We start from the raw sequence: 25,470 nt of genomic DNA, 5'->3' as shown, positions 1-25,470 counted from the left end.
CATCCTTTTGATGCCTTTTAGCATTCTGGCTGGCATTTTGGCGTTTTGCTTTCTTGCAGAATCTGGCCAAATGTCTTTTTCTTCCACAATTAAAACATTTTCTAATTGTGTAGGCTGACGAAGATAATTCCTCTTCTTGTGGTTGTTCCCTTCTGAGTTGATCCCTTTCAAGCCTTCTCCTGGCTTCTTCAATTAATCTGCCAGTAATGTCAGTTAATGTGAGGTTATCCTTTGGCAACACTTCCAATGAAGTTACGTAATCATCATAGCTCTGATCTAATGAAGACAAAATTATATAAACCTGATGCAGTTCAGTGAAGATAAGCTCTTTTTCATGCAGCTCCTGAAAAATCCTCTTCATAGTGTTTATATGAGTCAACATGTCTCCATTCTTTTGAAGATGTGTTCTGAACAGCTTCCGTGTAAGATTTATATGAGCTCCTACACTGTCTCGAACATAAATCTTCTTTAAATTCTCCCAGCACTTAGCAGCTGTTTCTTCTCCATGAATATGGACAAGCTGCTGGTCACAGAGTGTCAGTCCTATTATACAGAGAGCTTGCTCATTCTTCAGTTTATATTCTTGTAACTTCTGGGCATCATCTTCATCCTCTGGATCCCAAGCATCTACCTCTGGTGGGTTTTGAATTATATTCCACAAACCTTCTCTACGTAGAAGTAGGCTGCATTTCATAGACCATGAAACATAGTTTGTTCCATCCAGTTTGGATATTAGAGACAAACTTGGTAAATTGACTTGTGCCATCTTTCTCTGGAATAAAACTACTTAATTAGCACTGTGCCCTCTGTTTTACTGTGTGTAAGCTAAAAAACACTTATCTCACATATTTTGCCTGCCTGCCTGCCTGCCCTGCAGATCCTTGCTAGGGTGTATCCCTAACACTAACGCAGCGGAAGCGTGCTGGGCCCATAACCAGTGTTAGGGATACACCCCTAGCAAGATCTGCAGGGCAGTCAGGCAGACAGGCAAAATATGTGAGATAAGTGTTGTGGGTAGCTTACACTCAGTAAAAGCAGATACAAGTGCCTATTAAATAGTTTTATTCCAGCAAGAGTTAAAACATAGTCAAAACAGTCCATATATCATTCACTTAGTTCAGTCCGTCCAGGGATTATTCATTTGCAAATTCCGGTGTCGAAAAAGAGAGGTCAGTACACTTACAAATCAGTCCGGTGATTTATCTTCTCGCAGTAGAGAGATAAACTCCTCTCTTCCTTGAGCTTTTCTTCAGTAGGGAAATACGCAGCTAACAAACATCAACGTAATCCAATCCAGTAAATTGTCAGTAATTGCCAGAAAACTGTCAGCGTCTCTTGCTCCCTATTATGGTGGTTTCACACCATACCCAAAAATACATGCTTTACAGTTAAAGTGACACACACTTAAACTAACAATCATAGCTTATATATATTATTTTACCCAAACTACGTTAGGTGACCTATGTTATACCTAACAGGTACATCTGCTGTGTTGACTGTTTTGATACTACCATCCACATTCGTGATCACCCTGGCTATGTTGTTGAATGGGAGCCCCCAAAGTTTGCTAGTCTTTGAGACTCGGTGTTCATTATCTTTATAGGAGCTGCTTACAATATCCAAGAGCTGTGAGTTCTAGTCCCACACATTTGTTTAATCTTATTTTGTGCAATCTGGCAAAGACAGAAAGCAAAACAGGCATGTCAAAAATAAACCCATATCTCTTAAGGGGTTATCTCCTTCCATATGTTCTTGTTGTTTTGTTATTTCATTTGATATCTGTCAGATTTATCAAATAAAGATCAACACTGTCAAATACTTACCTACCACAGAAAAGTCATCCATTATTTAGAAAAATTATTTTATGGCTCTTGTTGAAGCATCTATGGTAACACACTGGAAACCACATAAAGGAACCACACAAATAGAAATTGATCTATCTATGGAGAAAATCTGAATACGTTATATTAAAAGTATTATTAAATAACAATTACAGACCATATCAGTCCAACCTCAGCATATATCAGACATAAAACCTAGAGTGCTTTTGGACTAAGGTTACTCAGATTGTGTTGTCCTTTAAAATGTGTAAAGATCAAATACTACTACAAACAGCTAAAAACTGGTTCCACTAAGTTTAGCAAAAAGCTTAAATAGCATTTGAAGCCAATAAAGAAAAACCAAACTTTATTACTGGTATGTTTCTGAATTGTTCATGACAGAAAAACTAAAAAGGATTTTTTTTTTCCTGCTTTCTTATTGTGTCTAATTCTTCACCAAGTTAGACACAAATAAAAAAGCAAAAAAAAAATTCTTTTAATTTTTTTGGTAATTTTATATTTTTTTATTTTGCTTTTTTTTAATGAAATATTTCCAGTTGTTTTATAAGTTTATTTTCTACAAAGTTAATAATATGATTATACTGAATATTGAGCTATTGGAAAACTATTGGAAAGGACCAGCTCCTTGCCAAACCTATGGTCACTAGCCATGGTCATCCCCATCTTCAAAAAGGGAGACCCCAGCCTAGTTGAAAATTACAGACCAATATCTTTATGTTGTGTCACCTGTAAAAGTCATGGAATCAATTATTAACCAATCCATTATCCTTCACTTAGACACAAACAACCTACTCTCTAACAAACAATTTGGTTTAAAAAAAATTATCCTGTAATCTGCAACTCCTACATTGCAAAAACATATGGACTGTACAACTTGATCAGGGCAAAGCAATTGATGCTATTTACAGACTTCTGTAAAGCCTTTGATTCAGTGGTACACAACAAACTACTCCTAAAACTAAAATCTTGTGGTATCCAGACACTTGCATAACTGGATAGATGCATTCCTGTCAAACAGGCAACAAATGGTCAAAATAGGGAACACCCTATCAAATCCTGTACCTGTCAACAGTGGTGTCCCCCAAGACAGTGTTCTAGGACCAACTTTCTTTCTACTTTACATAAATGACCTCTGTGATCATATTAAGAGCAACTGCATTCTTTTTGCTGATGATGTAAAGCTATTCAACACCACTGACAATTCTGCTACCCTTCAAAATGACCTCAACTATGTGTCAGAATGGTCAAACAAATGGCAACTTCAAATCTCTACAAACAAATGCTCTGTCTTACATATCAGCAAAAAAAATCAGAAAATAAAATACAAGCTGAATAATCAAGACCTTGTTGATGACCCCAACTATGTCAAGGTCCTTGGAATACACATCACTAATGATCTAGTGCTAGAGCCCACTGTCAAGGTCCTTGGAGTACACATCACTAATGATCTAAGTGCTACATAGTATGCACAGTTACATATGTAACTACATAGCCAAAAAGCTCCTGAGTAGCTTTTCCTCTGGTAATATCACACTACTAACTAGAGCATACAAAACATTTACTAGACCAATACTTGAATACAGCTCATCAGTCTGGAATCCGCATTACATATTGGATATTATACAGTCAAGAAAGTCTAGAAATATTTCATGAGAAGAGTTCTCCTCTCCTCTACTCATAGCAAAATACCTGATGCCACCATATTTGAAATTTTAGACCTGACTCCACCAGACTGTCAATTATCTGGAAGCTTTCAATCTCAAACAAAAAAATCTCCATACCACAAGCCAGGCAAACACCTGGGCACAAACAGACCCCCCCCCCCGATACCTCCAGCTCAAACACATCCCAACCAGGCACCCAGATGAAACCTAGCTTCCTAACAAATGATAGCTATCCATTTACTCAGAGCCAAGCCGCACTAAAAGCCTCCAATACAGGAAACACAATGTTGCCAGCCAATCAAGACAAAAAAAGTTACAAAACGGACAGAAGATATTAGAAACACCAATCAAGCAGAACACAGCAAACTCCAAGACCAATAAACACAGACCAAGACTCCCAACCAATCAGGATGAAGCAAAAACCATTCTGGCACAACAGTAGGCTAGTATCAAATTTAAAACAGAAACGACTGTGAAAGCCTGATTCACAGACGAACACTATACAAAAACCTGATGATGGCAGATGAGATTCTGCCGAAACGTTGCTACAACTTTAAAAGCACAACTATAATGACGTGGGAAAATACTCAAACAAAGCTGAATACCATACATATAAATACCCGCGAAAACTTAAGAATGTATGTATGTATGTATGTATGTATGTATGTATGTATGTATGTATGCCATTCAGCTTTGTTCGGGTATTTTCCCACGTCATTGTAGTTGTGCTTTTAAAGTTGTAGCGACATTTCAGCAGAATCTCATCTGCCATCATCAGGCTTCTGTATAGTGTTCATCTGTGAGTCAGGCTTTTATAGTGGTTTCAGATTTAAATTTGGGGCAGTTTATTGCTGTGCCAGAATGGTTTTTTCTTCACCCTGATTGGTTGGGAGTCTTGGTCTGTGTTTATTGGTCTTGGAGTTTGCTGTGTTCTGCTTGATTGGTGTTTCTAATATCTCCTGTCTGTTTTTTGGCTCTTTTTGTCTCTTGATTGGCTGGAAACATTGTGTTACTTTATTGGAGGTCTTTAGTGCAGCTTGGCTCTGAAGATGATGAATGAGACTTCATCGAAACATTGCCTAGATACTTCCAATCTTACATGGGAGAAAACCCAAATAACCAAAGATCCACATACAAATACCCGTGAGAACCTCAGAAAACAAATATACATACATATACATATACATATACATATACATATACATATACATATACATATACATATACATATACATATACATATATATATATATATATATATATATATATATATATATATATATTTTTTCTGAGGTTCTCATGGTATTTATATGTGGATCTTTGTTGTTCGGTTTTCTCGCCGAAGACCGAAGTATCTAGGCAATGTTTCGATGAAGTCTCATTCATCATCTTCAGGCTTCTGTCTCCGGCTCTGTGCTTCTCAGAGAAGCACAGAGCCGGGAGACAAAGCCTGAAGATGATGAATGAGACTTCTGCCTAGATACTTGAATCTTACGTGGGAGAAACCCAACAACCAAAGATCCATATATATATATATATATATATATATATATATATATATATATATATCTTCTGTCCCACCTGTATCCACAGATGAAAACTTCAAGTTACAGAGTTCAAATACTTTACGTAAACAAAACCAGAGACAGAAGATTCAATTGCTCTGTTATCACAGTCCTTTGGCAATCCTCCTAGAATCTGTCCGGCAATTCTGTATAGTTCGTAAATCACAACACAGTAATCAGACACAAGTCTTTCCAAGGCAAAATTCACTTTGTTTTCCAGCAAAGATTACGAAGTCGTACGCTCCCTTATATCCTCTAAGAGAGGGCGTGTCAGTCTCATTAATTAATCCTTTGCTGGATGTCTCTTTTCTAATTGAGATTGACGTCTCAATCTTCTCCTAGTTCTGGCATCCCTCCAGCATCCGGCAGTTTCCTCACCTCTTGAAACCTCTGACACACTTTCCTGATTACAGTTAACACCTGAGGTGTAATTGGGGAAGTAGAGGGAGTGGACTCTGAAACCTCCAATAAATCAGGTTCATCTCTCAAATCCAACTCCTCTCCTCTATTTGACTCCCCTCTAAGTCACTTAATAATGCAGGCTTGAATCTCAGTGCCAGATCTTCTTCATCGCTCGAACCCACATCTACTGACTGATCAGATTCAAGTCTTGGAGTCACTACATACATACATACATACATACATACATATATATATGGATCTTTGGTTATTCGGGTTTTCTCCCACGTAAGATTGGAAGTATCTAGGCAACGTTTCGATGAAGTCTCATTCATCATCTTCAGGCTTGTGTCTTTGGCTCTGTGCTTCTCTCTTTTTTTAAAAAAATAGATTTTATTAAATTTACAATTTAAAAACACATCGACAATACATTTACAAAGTAGAAAGAAAGACGGGTAAGGGGAAAGAAGGAAAACACCCGGCCTAGCACACTGGATAAAGGCTGGTTGGGGGAAAGAGAAAGGATATAGAGGGAGAGAAGGGAAGGGGAGGGGAGGGAGAATAGGGTAGAAATACAATTAAAAACGAATGATATCTTTTTGTGACAGTCTGTAAGGATCATTACTCTTCATCATATCCAATCTACTCCTCTTTTCCATTATGTTTAAGTTACTTTTTATCATTTACATAATTTGTCTCTGTGTAAGCCAATTATACCATAAGTCCCAGTTGTCGTAAAATGTTGAGGACTCTTTGTTTTTTAATGCTATCGTTAATTTATCCATTTCAGCACACTCACAAATTTTCTGAATAACCATTTGCTCTGAAGGTGTACGAGGCAATTTCCAGCATTGAGCAAACACTAATCTAGCTGCGGTTAGAATATGGATTATTACGTATTTTGTTTTTTTGGATAAATATCTGTCAGAGATCCCTAGCAGGAAGAATTCTGGTTTATAGTCTATTTGTTCTTTAGTTATCTCCTCCAACCATTTTCTGATTTTTTGCCAAAATTTTTGGGTAGTTTTACAAGACCACCACGTGTGGAAAAATGTTCCTTCAGTGCTTTTGCATTTCCAACACCTTGAGCTCATGTTAGGGTTCATCTTCGCCAGCCTCGAAGGGGTAAGTGCCATCTATATAACATTTTATACATATTTTCTTTGTATGTCATGGATTTTGTAATCTTGATGTTTCTATTCCAGATCTTTTCCCATTCTGTTAATGTAATGCTTCTTCCAATATTCCTACTCCACGTTATCATGTTCCCTTTCACTATCTCTTGCTCTAATTCTACCTCCAATAAATATTTATAGAATTTGGAGATATTCTTTTTATTTGATCCTAATAAGATTTTATCTAAATATTGTAATTTGCTATAGATTCCAAACTCTTTGATATCTTGTTTGTATCTGCTATGGATTTGTATATATAACCACTGGTCAATTTTAAATCCCTGTTCCTGTAAGTCCTGTCGAGTTCTTAATTTTCCTAGAGGGTCTAATAAATCTTTATATTTAGTCGTTTTTGTTATATCCAAATTGTTGGGATGAACCATTGCCTCCATTGTTGAAAGCCAAATCGGAATTTTTGAATAATGTTTTTTGCATATTTTTTTCCAATTAGTTAATAATGAATCTCTAATAAGGTGTCTATGAAAATACGACTGTTTAGTTTTCCCCACATCCCATAGAAATGCATGCCACCCTCTCTGAAGATCGTGCCCTTCCAAGGCTAAAGTTCTTTTATTGAGTAAATTGACCCAGTCTTTTAACCATAATAAGTTGGCTGCCCAATAATATAATTCCCAATTTGGGAGCACTAGCCCCCCTCTACTTTTTGCATCTTGTAAAGCCTTAATATTGATTCTAGCTTTTTTCCCTTGCCAAATAAATTTAAGTGTTACCTTATTTATATCTTCAAAAAAAAATTTTGGTAATTTAATTGGGATTGTCTGGAATAAGTAAAAGAGTTTTGGTAAGATGTTCATTTTGATCGTGGCAATCCTGCCCAGTAGAGAAAGCTGCAGCTTATTCCAAGATTCTAGGTCTTTCTTAATTTGCTGTAATAGGCTCTGTGCTTCTCAAAGTGATGTGAACTTGCAGCTGCTTCTTCCTTTTAACTGCTAGTGTGGGTGTGACTTAATTGGGTGAGGGCTTGGCTGTGTTCTGATTGGGTGGGGGTGTGTTCTCATTGGTTGGGGTTTGGCTGTGTTCTGATTGGGTGGGGGGTTGGCCGTGTTCTGATTGTCTGGAGGTGTGCTCTGTTCAGGTGGGGGCTTGGTTGTGCTCACGTTAGTCTTAGTTGCTGGGGGATTTGAGCTGGTGAGCTGTGATCCTGCTGTTTGGCTTCGAGTTTGTGGTCGTGCCGCATCTTCATGGTGGGTGTCAGTTCGCTTCATGTATGGCTCGAAGGGGTTTGAAGTGGGTAGTGATGCAGCTGCAGTGTGGCTTCTGGTCATGTCTCATCTTCTGTATGGGTGTGAGTCTGCTTTCTACATGGAAGTGTGGTGGTGGCATCTTGTGTGGCCCTCATGGGTGTGGGTCTGGTGTCACTCTTCATGTTAGGTACTCATCTGTTCATGAGGACGGGTTTCCAAATGGCTGGTAGGCAGCCATTTTCACTACTATAAAAGTTAAAATGAGATTATAATAACATTCTTTTCTTTTAATCTGTTCATCTTCAAGAACAATAGCGATGGCTCCTTGTCATTTCTCTTCCTGTTACCCCTTGATTGTGATGATATTCAATCTATCCAATAAAAGCTTTTTCCACTAAAAGACAATCAGGCTCACCTGACAGCAGAAGGCCTCATTAGCATCCTGGCAGCCAGCTATGAAAGAGAGTCTTTAGGTTAATAATCACTTATATAAGAACATCAGGACTTCATAGAGAACACCTGGGAAGATTTTTCTCTCTATCCAAAAGGAATGAGGGGACAGAAATTAAGATTAAATCATTGGCACATCTTGTTCTTTAAGAAAAAAAATCAGCGCAAATCCATATAAAAGCATCCTGAAATTTGGAGAATTGAAAAAAAAAGTCCTGGTATTTATTGTTGCAAAGCCTTTGAAATAAAATTCAGGGAAAGCCTACTTAAAATTTATGGCCCGGTGGTAAAGCAATTTTAAAGCATTTTTCATGGTTCAATAAAAAAGTCCTCCAGGTCTGTTTCCTAATTGTTGCCTCACCAGGAAAAACAGATGAGTCTTCTGTGGTGGAATTCTGATAATTGGATAAGAACAAATGATAGCTGGTTGAACCTGTGTATCTCCATGCTACTGAAAAGATCAAGAGACATAATTACTTCACTGGATGTCCATCCACTGGACTTCACTGTGGATGTTTGCATGCATCATTCTACTGTGAACTTGACAATATTAAGGCCACCTTTGAAAAACAAAGAACAGTGGTGTTTTTTATCATCATGAGCATATTGCAAGATCTCTTTGTAGTAGATATAATTAGCGGCTTTTTTCCCCTATGGAATAAGACAGAAGCTTCTATCAAATTCATCTCATCACAACATTTGGTATCTGACAATTTAATTTTATGAACTGTAGGAGCTTGAAGCAAACAAGTGAATCTATGGCAGCCTTCTCAGCATTAAAGATGATATCATCAGAAAGAAATGTTACATTCTTGAGGCTATTCTCCATCCCACCTTTTTTTTGCAAGCTTTTGAAATGAGGGGGAAAAAATGAACAACACACTTACTCTTGGTATAAAAACCATTTAGTTCCATGGATCTGTGGCTTGCACTTTCCCTGACTTGGGGTGATCTCCTGAATTCATAACTTCTGTTGGAACAACAGGTGAAAGCTGAGGTCATGAAAGACTTTGTGGTTTGCCCTTTTGCATCAGAGGTGGTATTCAGCTAGTTCTGACAGGTTCTGGAGAATTGGTAGCGGAAATTTTGCGTAGTTTGGAGAACTGGTAAATACCACCTTTTGTTGGCCCTGCCCCCATCTATTCCCTGCCTCCCAAGTCCCAGCTGATTGGCTAGGTCTTCTTTTGTTGCCCTGCATAGGAGAATGGAGCTGGAAAGCAGGTTAGTGGGGCGGGGAGGGAATGGGGATTTTGCAGTAACCTTCCCCCAGGAGTGGGGAGGGAATTGAGATTTTGCAATATATCCTTCTACTGGAGTGGGGTGGAAATGGGGATTTTACAGTATTCTTCCCCTGCCATGCCCACCAAGCCACACCACACCCACCAAGCCACACCACGCCCACCAAGCCACACCAACAGAACCAGTAGTAAAAAAAATTAAATACCATCACTGTTTCGCATCCCTTCCTGGACCAGGAAGCACTGAAGACAGGGTGAGATTCTACCAGTTCGTACCTATTTGCTAGAACTGGTTGTTAACATTCTAAGCGGTTTGGAGAACCGGTTGTTAAAAGAAATTACTAGCCTAATCCTGTAAGGAAGGCAGGAAAGAAACATTCTGGTGTTGCTTACAGAAACTGCCCCTCTGTTAACCTTTATTACATTCTTGGCAGGTCTAGACTTCCTGTCTCAGGAACGTCTCTGGAGGTTTTTTTCCCCTTTCCTTTGCTGGTACTTTGCTTGTGTGGAGTGACCATTCAAAGTTACAATGGCACTGAAAAAAGTGACTTGTGACCATTTTTCACACTTACGACTGTTGCAGCATCCCCACAGTCATGAGAGGCCAGGCAAGGAGATGCGTGCCTCAATGTGAGTGATATTGAGTTGGCCACACCCAGCCAATAACATGACCACCAAGCCATGTCCACTCAGTCACATGACCACCTAAGCCACACCCACCAATTAAGCCACACCCACAGAACCGGTTGTTAAAAAAATTGAATCCTACCCCTGCTTCCAAGAATTATAAGTACCAAGACCATCTGTATACACAAGAGACAAACAAATAGATGAGAGTGACCCTGATATGTCAAGAACAAGAAAATTGCTAAACTAAGTATAAAATGAATTCTCAAATTTTGGCAAACCATGACCACTTTTCTCCAAGTAATAATTTCATCAGGATAAGATTGGACAAGACATACGTAAACCATTTACATTTAGTAATGAATTGTTATGGGAATACAGTACTAAATAAACAAAATGACAGAATTGTATACTATTTAAAATGTTGCACTTTGCTAAGGTGTATAAATATACAGACAATCCAAAAAGTACAAATTTACTACTATATTCAACACTGATGAAGAAACAAAAGTATTTTCATAAGTTGAACTCAAAAAATGGTGGACAATCTTAATGGTTGGCACTGATAATAGTGTACCATGTGAACAAAGTTGTTTCTTGCTTTAAAAATGAAACTGTCACCCATACAGAACCAGTTTTTTTGCAGTAGTTAAGAGAATGATTAAAATCTGAGGTTGGAAAGCTGAAGACCATGAGTTCAAGTTCTGCCTTAGTCATGAAAACTAGCTGGTTGACCTTGAGCCAGTCATTCTCTCTCTCAGCTCAGTCTACCTCACAGGATTGTTGTGGGAAAAATAAGAGGAGGAGATTCACCACCTTGATTTATTTATAAAAATAATAATGGTGGGATACAAATAAATACATTTCTGTTGTGTTAAAAATCCCAATCCACCAAATATATTACATTGTCATCTAAGCAAATTACAAATATTTTATCAACATTTTTAAATACCTTGAACTGTAATCATTAATCATTAACCCATAATAAAGAGATATGAAACAATTTTTAAAAAATTCATTTCAAGATAAGATTCTGTAACATAACAAAAATTCAAAAGATGCAGAATGGTTGGTGGGTCATAACAGAAAAAAAAAGCAGGAGGGAACTAATCAACAAACTTACTAATATTCAAGTCTGAACAAAATTATCATGCCTGGAGCAATTAAAAAAAATCAACCTTCTTCGAAGTTGCTAATAATACTTGTGGAGGTGACAATCCACAGCTTAAGAATTTCTACTATAGAGAATTGAACTCCCGCTGCCTTTGATAATCACTTTTTAATACTGGTATCTCAAGATGTTCAATCTTTTTGGGACCAGTTGAATTTCCATAATGTTATGTCCTGAGAACTCTAGGAGTTCTCACTCAGGTCCACTCACTTTGTGTGGGCGTTATTCCCCCATTCCCATTGGTTGGTTCTCTCCAGCAGCCAGCTATAAAAGCAGGCTGCGGGGGTCCAACCAGTTGCTGATTGCTGCGAGCCAGTTCCAGGCGTGGCAAGCACGGTCAGCCCTTTATTGTAAAATAAAGTATTGTTGCACTCATGCTCTGGTTCAGCCTCTCATTGCTCAAACTTAACACTGGCGACGAGGATGGGATGGCTACCAGAAGCACCATGCAACCGCTGAGTCACTAGCCACCGATCCGCAGCCCAGAGAGAGCGATCGGCTGGTGATAAGGAAACGCTGATCCGCAGCCAGAGAGAGCGGTCAGCCAACAAAACGAGCGATCAAAGAGCAAACGCTGATCCTCAGCCAGAGAAAGCGGTCTGGTTCAAAAGTTAGAAGCGTCTGTAGCCGCTTGTTAGCCCCTTACGGGAAAGTGAAGCGCTGCGAGCACGCAGCCGCTCTGTATTTGGCGCGAAATTCAAACAGGTGTCATTTGAATTTCGAGCCAGTAGGAGACACAGCACAGCGCTGTAGGAAGTCACTAACGCCCACTTTTGGCGCGAATCAAGACACCTCCAACGGCTAGCAGCCAACGTGGTAACCCAGAGAGAAAAGAGAGGGTAGCAAAAACCTCTCCAGAGCTGATATCACTAGTAACTCACGAGCGCCCGTTGTCCCAGAGAGATTTTTCCGCAGGTAGCCCAGCCGTTCCAGCACCATGAGTTCCAACCCAGTATTCCCGGCGTTTAAACCAGACGAAGAGAAGTGGGAATCGTATAAGAAACCGCTTCAATCATTACATCGATGCGGTCGGCCTGGCGGATGCGGGAGAGCATCGGAAAAATCCTATTTCCTAATCTACTGCGGAGCCACCGTTTACGATACCGCCGCAGCACTCGTGGCGCCGAGAGAATTGAAAAACGTTCCGTGGTCCGAGTTGCTTGAGATCCTCACTAACCACTACGCTCCCAGGCCTTCACAAATCACCAGGAGGTTCACGTCCGTATGAGGAAGCAATCAAGTAAGGTGACCATCAATCAATATATGGCCGCCCTCAGAACAGCAGCCCTGCACTGCGGGTTTGGAACATACCTGGAGGACATGCTCCTCGATCAATTAGTTTGTGGGGTCAAGGATCTCAACCTACAGAGGCGCCTGCTAGCAAAAAGACCTCAACCTCGCGCAAGCGGTCGAGGAGGCCCTAGCAGCCGAGCTAGCAACGAACTCAGCCACCGAAATTCAGGGCCCAAGTGCCAAGTTGGCATCGTTCCCAGTCCATTCCGAAGAGGTGGAAGCGGAGGAAACCCACAACGATGAAAACAACGTCCACCGCCTCGCCAACGACAGACAATCGCAGGTAGGGGCCAAACAAGAATACACCGGTCCACCCAGGCACATCACACTGTGCCTAGCCTGTGTGTCAGCCTCAAGATCTCTTCGGGTACCCCAACTATTATCCTTTATTTCTCCCTTAGTATCTCTACTACTGGGCTTACTTCTTTCGGCTGTCATTAGCAACGGGGGAGGGGTAATTGTGGGGGAAGAGAGCTGGAGGTGTTTTGCATTCTTTACTGTGGGCAGAAGAAGGGAAGATTTCTTCTTTCCAACTTTCCATTTCCTTGCTAGCCTCTATCCTTTTTGCGCAGCTGCGAGGTCTTATCAAAATATGTCAAGGTCAACGGACAGAGGCCTCATCACTACCTGAAGATGCTCACATGATCATATTCGGAACTTTTAATTGGCAGAGACTTCTGGACTTTGGGGGGTGGGAACAATTCCATTTCTTTGTATGTGTGATCTGCGCGCCAAATTCTCACTTTCGGAATTCCATTTGTAGCTTCCTTTTCATCTTCCAGTAAAAGAAGAACTTTGCTCTGAACCATGGAGTCTGAGTATTTCTTTCTTGGATTTTGAAAGGAGCTCATACCGACATTATTCCGAAAGTCTATGGACTTTATAGTAGATTTACCTGAGAGTGCTGGGCACACGGTGATCTGGGTGGTGACCGACTTGTTTTCCAAACAGGCACATTTCATACCTTGCACCAAGATTCCCTCGGCGAAGTCGTTAGCCAAACTGTTCATTATACACGTCTACAGACTGCATGGTGTTCCTGAACGTATAATATCAGATCGAGGAGTTCAATTTACCTCGAACTTCTGGAGGGAATTTTTGAAGTTGATAGGCTCCACCCAAGGGTTAAGCTCCGCCCACCACCCCCAAACTAATGGGGCCTGCGAGAGGACTAACGGGGTGCTAGAGCAATATCTCCGATGTTACATAAATTATCAGCAAGACAACTGGGTGGACCTGCTACCTTTTGCCGAAGTAGCGTATAACAACTCCGTTCACAGCAGCACTGGTTTTACCCCGTTCAAAGTGGCCACGGGACAAGATTTTGTACCCATACCTGAACTTCTCGCGAGAAACCCAATATCCAGTCATTGGATGACTGGATATCTCAACTACAACTCAATTGGCCAGTCGCTCGCAAAGCTCTGGACGAAGCGCATCAATCCCATAAGAAGTTTGCAGACAAGAAAAGAGCCCCACAACAGTCGTATCAAGTAGGCGACAAAGTATTCCTCTCAACCAAGTATCTGCAAACCACTCAGAGATCAAAGAAGTTAGGCCCTAAGTATGTGGGGCCCTTCCCTATTGAGCGAATTGTGAATCCCGTGACAGTTCAAGTGACGCTACCAAAGACTCTTCGTCGCATTCATCCTGTTTTCCATGTCAGCCTGCTAAAACCCGAGCACACCTGTACATTGAGACCGACCCAGACTGATCCCCCCCGTCCCATTGTTGATTGAGGGTGAACAACATTTTGAAGTTAAAGAGATTTTAGACTCTCGAAAAAGGAGGGGTCGCCTACAATATCTTGTAGCCTGGAAACATTTCCCCCTCTCATGCTGAGTGGGTGAACGAAAAAGACGTTAGGGCTCCTGACCTGCTAAAGAAATTTTATACTAAGTATCCTGATAAACCATAAGAATGTATGCAATGCTTAACATATCTTTTTATTTTCTTTTACAGGGACTAATGTCCTTTTCTAGGGGGTCCGAATGTCAGCCTCAAGATCTCTTGGGTACCCCAACTATTATCCTTTATTTCTCCCTTAGTATCTCTACTACTGGGCTTACTTCTTCGGCTGTCATTAGCAACGGGGGAGGGGTAATTGTGGGGGAAGAGAGCTGGAGGTGTTTTGCATTCTTTACTGTGGGCAGAAGAAGGGGGGATTTCTTCTTTCCAACTTTCCATTTCCTTGCTAGCCTCTATCCTTTTTGCGCAGCTGCGAGGTCTTATCAAAATATGTCAGGTCAACGGACAGAGGCCTCATCACTACCTGAAGATGCTCACATGATCATATTCGAACTTTTAATTGGCAGAGACTTCTGGACTTTGGGGGTGGGAACAATTCCATTTCTTTGTATGTGTGATCTGCGCGCCAAATTCTCACTTTCGAATTCCATTTGTAGCTTCCTTTTCATCTTCCAGTAAAGAAGAACTTTGCTCTGAACCATGGAGTCTGAGTATTTCTTTCTTGGATTTTGAAAGGAGCTCATACCGACACTGTGGGGGATCGCATCAAAGAGCCACCTGCAAGTTTAAAGGAGCCACTTGCAACAACTGCCATAAGAGGGGGCACATCGCGAGAGTCTGCCAAGCCCCTCAAAGCACTGCACACAGACCCCCGTCCTTGCACTCGGGACCACAGAGGCAAGTATTAAACTGTCGCACGCACCGCCTTGCCAGGCGTACTTGCCACACTGTTAGTAAAATTTCTCTCTCCGTTTCCCTAGAAGGTAAACCGTGCCACATGGAGGTTGACACAGGGTCAGCGCTCTCAATAATCTCGTGGAGCACCTCAAGAGACTCCATCCCAGCCTATCTACTACCCAGCTTCAGAGATGCCAGTTCGGTCTGAAGGACTACCAGGGAAGGCCATTCCCGTGATCGGCAGAGTCAAGTTCTTTGTCAGTTTTAGAGCTTTTAAAGGCCACCTACCTCTAGTGGTAGTTAACGGCAATCTACCCACCTTATTGGGGCTCGATTGGTTTCCCCACCTCGGCCTAGGGCTAACAGGAGTCCATGCTGTCTCAACCTCAGACACTGACTCCTTATTCGCTGACTACGCAGATGTGTTCAGTGAAGAGCTGGGGTGTTATAATGGAACCCCATCTGCGTTCACCGTTGACCCCAGGCAGTCCGAATCAGATTAAAACCACGTAGAGTTCCATTTGCTATTCGACCAAAACTAGACGCTGAATTGGATAAACTACTAAAACAAGGGGTCATTGAGCCAACAGATTTCGCCAAGTGGGAGACGCCCATTGTCACACCCTTAAAAAAGATGGTAGCCTGAGAATTTGCTCGGACTACAAGACAACAATCAATAAATATTTACAAGTTAGCGCCTACCCTGTGCCCGTCATTCAGCACTTATTACACACATTCGAGCCGGGCAGTATTTTTGCTAAATTGGACATGTCTCAAGCATATCAGCAGTTCCCTGTTGATAACCAAACAGCGGAACTTCAGACCATCGTCACTCACAGGGGTGCCTTCCGATGCAAGCGTCTCCAATTTGGCGTAAGTGTTGCCCCGGTATTTTTCAATCCCTCATGGAGCGGATTTTACAGGGCCTCCCTGGTGTAGTACCCTACTTGACGACATCTTGGTCTCGGCCAGGGACAGACCCCAACTCTTCCAGAGAGTGCGAGCAGTGTTAGAGAGGTTCAGACAGCATGGCCTCAAGTTAAAAAAAAAGAAAAATGCGCCATTGCCACTAGACAGGTGGACTTTCTGGGTTATAAAATTGACGCCTCTGGCATTCACCCCTGGAGTCCAAGGTTAGGGCAATCCACGAAGCTCCCACACCAACCTCCAAAACGGAGCTACAAGCTTTCTTGGGGCTGCTGAACTTTTATGCATCCTTCTTGCCCCATAAAGCCTCAGTAGCCGAACCCCTACACAGATTACTAGACAAAAAGTCACCGTGGCACTGGGGGCACAAAGAAGACCAGGCGTTTAACGCCGTCAAATCACTACTTACGTCAGAGGCAGTGCTCATCCAATTCGACCCCAACCTTCCTTTAGTACTGGCAGCAGATGCATCCCCTTTTGGAATTGGGGCGGTCCTTAGTCACAGACTCCCCAATGGCGCCGAGGCCCCCATCGCCTTTTTCTCCAGGACGCTCTCGGCCACGGAGCGAAACTACAGCCAAATAGACAAGGAAGCCCTAGCAGCTGTTGCGGCCGTGAAAAAGTTTCACGAATTCCTTTTTGGCCACTTCTTGAACTGGTCACCGACCATAAACCCCTCCTGGGCCTACTGGCCGGCGACAAACAGACACCTCAAGTCCTTTCCCCTAGGATGACAAGGTGGACACTTTTCCTAGCGGCCTACTCATACAAACTTATTCACCGCCGGGCAAAACTCTATCCCACGCCGACGCTCTCAGTCGCTGCCCCTTACCCGCTCCGGCTGAAGACCCAGCTCCTGTCAACGCCATTTTGAAATCACCCAGTTGGACCTGCCCATCACCGCCCTTGACATCGCCGCTAAAACCAAGGCAGACCAAGCGCTCGCCCAGGTGCTCGACTGGGTGAGGAGAAGGTGGCCGGGAGGCAACGTTGATAACAAATTCGCACCCTTTAAGACTCGCATGCAGGAACTGTCCAGTTTGCAGGGTTGTCTACTGTGGGGCACTCGAGTGGTCATTCCGACCTCGCTGCGTACCCGAGTCCTGGAGGCGTTGCACGAGGGACACCCGGCATCGTGAGAATGAAGTCATTAGCACACAGCTACGTGTGGTGGCCGGGTCTAGACGAGGACATTGTCAATTGGGTAAGTTCCTGCAGCATTTGCCAGGAATCCTGTCCTGCTCCCCCATCGCCACCCCTACCAGATGGGAGAGCGCCAGCGCCCCTTGGTCTAGAATCCATATCGATCTGGCCGGCCCGTGCATGGAAAGATGTTCCTAGTGGTCGTGGACGCTTATTCCAAATGGATAGACGTGGCACAGCTATCCACAACCACCACACTAGCAATCACCAATGTGTTAACGCGCCTGTTCGTTACACATGGACTACCCGACTCCATTGTCTCCGATAATGGCCCACAGTTCGCATCAGTAGAATTCAGCCGTTTTGCTGCCAACCTGGGCATTCGCCACATTTTCACAGCCCCATTTCACCCTGCCAGTAATGGGTTGGCTGAAAGGGCCGTCAGGACCACCAAAGAGGCCCTCGCTAGGTTTGGCAGGGATGACTGGCACCACAAACTCGCACGGTTCCTGATGAGCCAGCACTCAACCCCTGTACAGTCACCAATAAGTCCCCAGCGGAACTTCTAATGGGCCGGCGCCTGAGGACTGTATTGGACAGACTGCACCCTCAATACTGCCATGACTCTCCTCGCTTCTACTTCGGGGTTAGACATTTTATGTTACAGGAGCCAGTATTCGCAAGGAATTTCGCTGGGGACCCACTTTGGATTCCAGGCGAGGTCATCGCCGCCACCGGGCCGAGATCGTATAGGGTAAGGCTGGAGGATGGTCGCGTCTGGAGGAGACACATAGACCAGCTTAGAAGGCGCCCCAGCACCCTTGCCAACAAGAATCCAGAGTCTCCAGTCGAAGAGGAACCACCACATCCGCCGCCCAGCCACATCGCACCCAACGACCAGTCTGCACCAGCGGTTGCTCCGGTCAACCCAAACTCGGACAACAGCGCCCAGAGATTTGACCAGCCTGATCCAACCCACGAGAGCTCGACCCCAGTAACCAACCCGGTGGTTTCCGAGGATGCCCAGTCCGGAGGGAGCGTTGGCGACACTATGCCGGCTCAACTGTCACAGACTGATACCGAACAGACAGACAATGTTCCCGAGCTGCGCGTTCCGGGCGCCAACACAAACCCCCGTCTACCTCAAGGACTATGCATGTTCGCATCTGGGGGGAAGGGGTGTTATGTCCTGAGAACTCTAGGAGTTCTCACTCAGGTCCACTCACTTTGTGTGGGCGTTATTCCCCCATTCCCATTGGTTGGTTCTCTCCAGCAGCCAGCTATAAAAGCAGGCTGCGGGGTCCAACCAGTTGCTGATTGCTGCGAGCCAGTTCCAGGCGTGGCAAGCACGGTCAGCCCTTTATTGTAAAATAAAGTATTGTTGCACTCATGCTCTGGTTCAGCCTCTCATTGCTCAAACTTAACACATAATTTTCTTGCCCTTGTGGTCAATTGATACTTTCTGACATATGCTAATAAAATACTTGCTATTTGTTGTTCTTTGTGCTGATGAGGGGAATGTTCTAAAAATGGAACAAACAAATTATGAATTCCTGTTTCATTAGTTGACAAATATACTACTTTGGGAAGTGGAAGTTACAGCTGGCTACTTCAGTCTGTAACATCACTGAAAGCAAAGGACTTCGTCAAACTGGAAAAACTATCTTAGAAAAATATTATCACCAAGAAACACTCTTCGATTGTATTTAGAATTGAATGAATGGAATGGGAAGAAGGATGTTTTCTGGGTATAATACTCAAGGTAAAGTTTTTTATTTTGTTTTGGCCAAAAAGATTATGCAAAGAATGGTCTCCCATTATAACATATTCTGTATTTTTACAGTGCAGGAAGTCTGGTGATTTGATTCAGCAGGAGAAAATAAGCACACACCTCCACTGGGGATTGCAGAGGACCTTGGGCAACTAATCTGTAATTTATTGTTCCTCAGTGACAAAGGCCTGAGAAAAAGTTCAGAGTGATGAATGAAATTAACCAAATAGCTCTATAAGAGGAAGGCTATAATAGAAGGTTAATGCAAAGTTTTGCAAAGTTCAGAAAAGAGCAAATTGGCTTGAGAGAGAGGTTAGTGCCTTAAAGGTTAAGGTCATGAAGCTGAGGAATTATCTTGATTTATTATCAACTGAACATTACAAATGTAAATTCTCAGTAATTACAGGAGGTTATTCTACATTGTTATCGCCTGTAGGACATTGATAAAATATTTTAAAATTCTATCGATTTGAATTGAACTGGCATCAAATAGGAACATAATAAGCACATTTTCTAAGGATTTTTGGCACTCTAATAGGCTGAAGTAAAGTCTGAATGGTATCTGTGTTCATAAACTTTCCACTTGCTCTAGAAAATTATCTCTATAGGATATGGAAGGCTGAAAATCACAGAGTACAAAAGGTTGGCACCTGCAGTGTTGAGCTGTCATTGGAGATCTTTAGTGGTGTCTCCGGTTCTGCACTGTCTTCTAAACAAAGCTCAGTATTTTATTTTATTTTTGCAATGATTATTTAATGCTAGCAAGATTGTATTCTGCATATTTAGAACAGGAATGGGCACATGAGTCTCCATGGAATAAACATAGGATAAAATGTACATGCTGATATCATGTCATAATATAATTTGACATATCAACTTGATATGGATTCATCAGGATTCAATTACATAATGGCAATTTTTGTGCAGTTAACATCCTTGTATATTGCCTTGTTGGTATCACTACAGATACTGCTTATGCAAACACTGTTGAAAGAGCACTTTTTTTTTTTCTTGGAGAGTTGTACAGCCTCTGCAGAGACTACCTGGGACACAGGCAGACAAAACAGGAATAAAATTTGGTTACCTTCCTTCTCCTCTACTGTCCTCCGAATTGGACATGGTTTTTAATATGTGTTGTTTTCTTTGAAATGTAAGCCTCCAGAGTCATCAAGGAGTTGGGCAGCCTCAAAATGTGATTAGTAAAAGCAAGTGCTATGGGAGTTAACCTTCAAAAATGGCTCATGAGGTAGGCAAAATGGTGCCACCATCCCCAGAAGTAATAAACTTCTTTGAAATTTAGTTATTTCCACTAGGCTGCTTCTTGAAAAATGAGATCTTCTTGATATCAGAAGCTTGGGTAGAGAGATGAAGCTTATAATCCAATATAAGATTGTCCTCATGGTTATGGGAAGTCATTGGCATCTATACGCAGGAAAGATTGCTTCCCCACACTAAAGAGGGCTCCAAAATATTTTTAAAGTCACCAGAGAATAACTCTAAAATAAATCCATGGGCTACTTAGCTTCCCCTTCCAAGTTCAGCTATGTCTTCAGCATGTCCCTCTAAATCAGGCCTGCACTTTGATACTTTAAAAATAATCATGGGGTATTGTGTTCTACAGAAGTTCTATTTGTTGGTCCGCAATTTGAGTGGGAGTTTTGTTTGTTCTTATTGACTGAGCAGCCTGACAGTGAACTATAAAAGGGAGCAGTCAGACAGCATCAGCTGTTACCTGTCAGCTGGCCGATTCAGCAACATATTGGCAGACTAGGGTAACCTGTTTCTTTGGTTACAATAAACATTGTTTCATTCATCAATGCCTGCCTCTGCTCATTCTTAGAAAGAATATAATACTGGTGATGAAGGTGGGATGCCTGCCTCAAAGCTGAGGAAGAAAGAGCCAGAGGTATTGTGTTTCTTTTTTTTAACCTCAGGATAGACAAGATGTCAACTGCTCCAACATTTCCGTGTTTTCACCCATTGTCAGAAACTTGGGAATCTTACATTAATCGTTTTGACTGTTTCCTATATGCTGCTGATTTGTCTGAGATTTCAAACCATAGGGAAAAAGCATATTTCCTAAGCTTTTGCAGGGCTGTGGTTTTTGATACCGCCACAGCGCTGTTGGCACCTCAGACTGTTAAAGCGGTATCCTGGGAAGATTTACAAGAACTTTTAAGTAATCATTATTATCCTAAACCTTCAAGGATTGCGAGGTGGCACACATTCAGGAGAAGAGTACAGGCTGAGGGAGAGACTATCAGTACATACATGGCTAACCTCCGAAAAGCAGCACTACATTGCGGGTTCCAGGATCTCGAGGATCAATTACTGGATCAATTAGTATGCGGTTTACAAGACCTCAGGCTTCAAAGATGCTTGCTTGCCAAGGGCGCTTTAACCCTTAAGATGGCTGTTGAGGAGTCTCAAGCAGCAGAAATGTCAATTATCTCTGCTGCTGAGATACAAGGCTCTAATAGCACTGCTACATCCAACCCAAACGCTACTGTGCATTATGATGACAGTTTTCCTGACAAAAATTCTGAAGCCAATGAAGATGTAAATCGCCTCAGAGGACAGCCTCCACCACAGCAAAAGAATTGGATTCCTGATAACAAATCTATGCAACCGCAAACAACCTGCCTGAGTTGCGGTGATAATTGTTTTAGATCCACATGCAGATTTAGAAACGTAATTTGTTTAAAATGCCAAAGAAAGGGACACATAGCTAGGGTTTGCAAATCAGGAAAAAACTTTAATCCACAATATCAGCCTCAAGTTAGGTTACAAAAACAAAAAGAAAAATGTTTTACTATTACTAGGGCTTCTTACAATTCTAAGTCACCTAACTAATTTAACAGATCTATACTAACAAAATTCATGTGACTGTCTCCTTAGAAGGAAAGAGGTGTCCAATGGAAGCTGATACCGGCTCATCGCTATCCATTGTATCCTGGAGCACGTTAAAAAGGTTAGTTTCTGCTATCACAAAGAAACATCTCCAGCCATGCAAACTACCCTTAAAAGACTACCAAGGGCATTCCATTCCAGTAATGGGCACAGGTAAATTCAATATCCAGTTTCAAAACTTTGAGAGACTACTTCTTCTCACAATAGTAGAAGGCAACCTACCAAGCCTATTAGGGTTAGACTGGTTCACATTTTGGGGACTTACAATATCTGGAATACATTCCATTCAGGATCAGGATTTACAAGCATTATTAAATGATTTTAAGGAAGTATTTAGCAAAGAATTAGGTCAGTATGTAGGAACTCCAATCTCATTGGACCCCAATATAGCACCCATCAGGTTAAAACCTAGAAAAGTTCCTTTTGCATTACGGCCTAAAGTAGATGCTGAATTGAATAAATTAATAGCCCAAGGGGTTCTAGAACCCTTGGCAGACCCCTATTGTGACATCTTTGAAGCGTGATGGTTCTATCAGGATTTGTGCAGACTATATAAGTACCATAAATAAGACTTTGCAAACCAATGCTTACCCAGTGCCAATAATCCAGCATCTGTTGCATTCACTGGGAAAGGGGTCTATTTTTGCAAAACTCAATATGGCTTAGGCCTATCAACAGCTACCTGTTGACAACCTTACAGTGGAGGCACAGACAATTGTCACCCATCATGGTGCTTTTAAATGTGCTAGATTACAATTTGAAGTTTCAGTAGCACCAGGGTTATTTCAATGCCTGATAGAGAGACTGCTTCAGGGCATTCCAGGGGTAGTGCCATACTTTGATGACATTCTCATTTCTGCTTGCAACAAAGAACTTTTCAAACATCTCAGAAGGGTCCAAGCCTGTTTCAAAACAGCAGGCCTTAAATTGAAGGAAAACAAATGCAAATTTGCAGTCAGCCAAGTAGATTTCATGGGATACCACATAGATGCCAAAGGAATTCATCCCATTGAGTCAAAGGTAAGAGCTATTAAGGATACACCCTACACCATCCAATAAGACTAAACTGCAAGCATTTTTGGGACTCTTGAATTTCTATAGCTCTTTTCTTCTGCATAAGGCTTCTGTGGCAGAATCATTACATAGATTATTGGATGCGAAGGCTTCCTGGTTATGGGGGCCCAAATAAGATTTCTCTTTCAAGGCTGTCAAAGCTCTGTTACCATCTGACAGTGTGTTAATACAATTTGACAAGGATTTACCTTTGATACTTTGCTGCGATGCATCCCCTTTTGGGATAGGGGCTGTGTTGGCACACAAATTGCCAAATGGCCTGGAAGCACCGATAGCATATTTCTCCAGGACCTTATCAAGTACTGAGAGAAATTATGCACAGATCGATAAGGAAGCCTTAGCAGCAGTCGCTTCCATAAAAAAATTTCATGAGTTCCTTTATGGTCACCATTTCCAGCTTGTGACCAATCACAACCTTTATTAGGCATTTTGTCTGGAGATCATCCAAGTCCTACAGTGTTGTCTCAAAAAATGACTAGGTGGACAATATTCCTTGCTGCCTACTCATATAAATTAATATACAGAGCTGGGAAATACCTTAGTCATACAGATGCTTTAAGCCGTTGTCATTTACCAACCCCTGTAATTGACCCTGCACCATCATTAACTGTGTTCTCTTTGGATGATCAACAATTACCTCTGATTGCAGCAGATATTGCTCAATGTTCATCAAGAGACCAAATAATATTACAGGTTTTGTACTGGGTGAGAAGGGGATGGCCTGAAAGAAAATTAGACACCAAATTCTTACCATTTAGAGCCTGGCAGCATGAGATGTCCACCCAGCAGGGGTGTTTATTATGGGTTTGCAATGTTATTGTACCTAGCAGGTTGAGGCCTGGGATAATAGATAGTTTACATGAAGGACATCCGGGTATTGCCAGAATGAAGGCACTGACAAGGAGTTATGTCTGGTGGCCAGGCATAGATGCAGACAAAACTGCTAAGGTCAGGCATGTCAACTATTGAGGCCTGCCCAACCAGCTGCCAATCCAGGGGAATGGGAATTGGCTAAGTCCCCATGGTCACGAGTCCACATAGATTTAGCTGGCCCTTTCCATGGCCACATATTCTTAATTGTAGTGGACTCTTATTCCAAATGGGTTGAGTTGTCCCTCATACATTCTACTACTTCGACAGTTGTCATAAAAGCGTTAGACCATTTGTTTGCAACTCATGGTTTTCCAGATGTTCTTGTTTCAGACAATGGTCCACAATTTGCATCAGCTAGTTTCAAATTGTTTTTAGCTAAGAAGGGGTTCCTGCATACTCTGACAGCCCCTTTATCACCCAGCAGTGAATGGGTAAGCTGAAAGGGCCGTAAGGGCAGCCAAGGAGGTTTTAGGCAGACTTGAGGGAGAAGATTGGCACTCAAAATTAGCCACTTATTTACTATCACAACATATCACCCCTAGCTCAGTGACAAATCGTTCTCCAGCAGAGATGCTGATGGGAAGGAGGCTTAGGAATAATTTAGATAGGCTCCATCCAAGCTACTCTCCTTCAATTCCATTAGATTCTTTTAGCCTGGTGAGGTCATTCCAGGTAAACGACCCTGTGTATGCTAGGAATTTTGGGGGTAATCCCCTCTGGTTGCCCAGCCAAGTGGTGGCTGTCACAGGCTCCAGGTCTTATAAAATTGGATTACAGGATGGCAGAATATGGTGACGCCATATCGACCAATTGAGAGGTCACTGGGGCTCATCCCAGAGTAACTCAGAGGGGAACGAACAAACAGAGGGAATGTTTTGTGGGTTTGATGCACCAGAGTATGAGACACTGATGAGTGATACGTGTGCTGACACAAACTTACCTGATGAAGAGTTCTTGAGAGAGTCTGACTCATCTTCAGCGAGAAGTCCAGCGCTGCCATGTCCAGGGCATTTGGTGACAGCTGATCCATTCCAACCAGTTGCAAAGACTGAACTGCGCAGGTCAGGGTGAGAGAGACGACATCCCGCCTATTTAAATGATTATGCATGCTCCCAGCTGGGGGAAAGGAGTATTGTGTTCTACAGAAGTTCTATTTGTTGGTCCGCAATTTGAGTGGGAGTTTTGTTTGTTCTGATTGGCTGAGCAGCCTGACAGTGAACTATAAAAGGGAGCTGTCAGACAGCATCAGCTGTTACCTGTCAGTTGGCCAATTCAGCAACATATTGGCAGACTAGGGTAACCTGTTTCTTTGTTACAATAAACATTGTTTCATTCATCACTGCCTGCCTCAGCTCGTTCTTAGAAAGAATATAATATGGGGCACAAGAGAATAGTTCTGAGGGGAAACAAAAATGAAGAATATGACATTGCTGTTTATTTAAGAATAACAATGTGATATGATGCAACTTTTCTCAACAAGGTTTTGTATAGTAGGGTT

General features: G+C 42.2%; 1 long non-coding RNA gene across 1 annotated transcript in view; it reads right to left on the bottom strand.

Annotated features, from left to right (window-relative positions):
- The window catches only part of LOC148127948 (uncharacterized), a 101,885-nt gene extending 76,680 nt beyond the window's left edge, over positions 1-25,205 (bottom strand). The window contains exon 1 of the long non-coding RNA XR_015741227.1: positions 24,913-25,205. This is a non-coding gene — a long non-coding RNA (uncharacterized LOC148127948). The remainder of the gene's footprint in view (positions 1-24,912) is intronic.
- Between the last annotated feature and the right edge of the window lie 265 nt (positions 25,206-25,470).

Source organism: Pseudonaja textilis, chromosome 1 (assembly GCF_049901715.1).
Source record: "Pseudonaja textilis isolate UNSWEBS1 chromosome 1, rPseTex1.2, whole genome shotgun sequence".
Classification (NCBI taxonomy): domain Eukaryota; kingdom Metazoa; phylum Chordata; class Lepidosauria; order Squamata; family Elapidae; genus Pseudonaja; species Pseudonaja textilis.
The sequence above is the reverse complement of the archived record's forward strand: the minus strand, read 5'-3'. Positions and strand labels throughout refer to the sequence as shown.